The sequence below is a fragment of the Mastomys coucha genome, unplaced genomic scaffold (assembly GCF_008632895.1).
Source record: "Mastomys coucha isolate ucsf_1 unplaced genomic scaffold, UCSF_Mcou_1 pScaffold6, whole genome shotgun sequence".
Classification (NCBI taxonomy): Eukaryota; Metazoa; Chordata; class Mammalia; order Rodentia; family Muridae; genus Mastomys; species Mastomys coucha.
In genome coordinates this window covers 549,101-551,106 of record NW_022196912.1, presented here as the reverse complement: position 1 = coordinate 551,106, position 2,006 = coordinate 549,101, and the positions used below count along the sequence as shown (strand labels likewise).

General features: G+C 43.1%; 1 pseudogene across 1 annotated transcript; it reads left to right on the top strand.

Moving 5' to 3' along the window:
* Positions 1-949: 949 nt before the first annotated feature.
* Positions 950-1,981, top strand: LOC116080401 (annotated as a pseudogene). Its single transcript, XR_004114427.1, has one exon. The product of XR_004114427.1 is annotated as a nucleolar protein 16 pseudogene (transcript).
* The last annotated feature ends 25 nt before the right edge of the window (positions 1,982-2,006 follow it).

Genomic DNA, 2,006 nt, shown 5'->3' with positions numbered 1-2,006 from the left:
GCTGCCTTCTCCAATACTTGTGAGTTTCATTTTGGCTTTCTATAACTGTATTATTTGCCATAATTTCTGTGAACATTTGTTCTAAGAAAATTATTTCATCAAACTGATGAATGTGTATAGATAACCTATTCATGAGGGTAAGATCATTTTAAAAAGAAAAAAATCACACTGAAGTCAGAGTCTTCTAATTTAGAGAGAGAGAGAGAGAGAGAGAGAAGAGAGAGAGAGAGAGAGAGAGAGAGAGAGAGAGAGAGGAGAGAGAGAAGAAATAGTATTCCCAAGTTTTTCACTGATTTCAGGAAAGACCCAAACTCATCAGCTTGTTGGAAGAAATGAATCTTTGGCAGTGCCCCGCCGATTCTCCAATTATAAAGTCTTTCAGCTGCGTTATGACTCCCGTATCACTCTAGAGTCTTAATTTCATTGCCTCTGAGATTATTCATTCTTATAACTAAAAATATCTATAGACCTTTTTGATATTATCTGGGAATTAGATATGCACATTTTTGCTATATATTGGTCTTTTTATTCTATTGGATGATATAAAATTGCCACCTACTATGGCTTAGTCTATTTTGAATATGCTACAAGATTTCCATTGGAAATATTCATTTACTATCCAGGATCTGTTTTAGCACATGCCTGTGCCAGGAATGTATGCTGCATGTGAACAAGTTTATCATGTGAGAGACATGAGAATTACTGCCCATTCTTTAGGTATTTTAGAGCAGAAATTTTGTCATCAATGAATGTAATCATGTAATCAATTGAATAGTGAAAATATGGAGTAAATCTGGGAATGGCTGTCATTTTTACAGAGTGAAACCCTGAAAGAACGAATGAAATTTGCTTGGGTTCTTACATGTGACAGCATCTTTAGATATAGATAGTGGAGAACAAGAAGTCACAGATGAAGTAAATTAAAGTCTTAGAAATATAGTGAAGAGAGCGTGGTTCGGAGTTTGGGCAGCTGGTGCGGCAGTTTGCGAGATGCCCAAGGCTAAGGGAAAAACTCGGAGGCAGAAGTTCGGTTACAATGTCAACCGAAAGCGTCTGAACCGGAATGCTCGTCGGAAGACAGCGCCACGGATCGAGTGCTCCCACATCCGACATGCCTGGGACCACACCAAATCCGTGCGGCAGAACCTGGCGGAGATGGGCTTGGCCATGGACCCCAACAAGGCGGTTCCCCTCCGTAAAAGGAAGGTAAAGGCCATGGAGGTGGACACGGAGGAGAGACCCAGGGATCTTGTCCGGAAGCCCTATGTGGTAAATGACCTGGAGGCAGAAGCCAGCCTCCCAGAGAAGAAAAGAAATACGTTGTCTCGGGACCTCATTGACTATGTTCAGTACATGGTGGAGAATCATGGGGAGGACTATAAGGCCATGGCCCGGGATGAAAAGAATTACTATCAAGACACCCCAAAACAGATTCGGAATAAGATCAATGTCTATAAGCGCTTTTACCCAACGGAATGGCAAGCCTTCATTGATTCTTTGCAGTGTAAGAAGATGGAGGTAGACTGAGTGGTGCATGCCCCCAGACCTAGGTCTACTGGACCAACGATACCAAACCCAGGCTGTAAGGCAAGGGATGTAGAGTTTCAGTGATGCTTGCTAAGTTCAGTGGAATCAGGGTTTACATGTGTACTGTCTGTCTTTTCCTCTGCCCCGCTCCTTCTGGAGAAGGAACGCTCGTTTTGTTTTGTAATTTTTTGAGAGAGCGTCTTTCTAATAGCCTTAACTGTCCTAGAACTCTGTGTAAACTAGGTTGGCCTTGAACTCACAGAGATCTACCTGCCTCTGCCTCCAAGTACAGGGATTAAAGGCGTGCGCCACCACCACCTGGAGGGGAGGGAACCGTTTGGAGGCCATCGTTTATGTTCTGTCGAGAGCTTACAGAGAGCCAGGGCCTGCTGTTCTGTGTTGAGAGGGGAGGCTCTATTTCAGTGTTCTGTACATGATAAAGGGGGATTTTACCTGTGTAACATGATTGGGTATTTTTG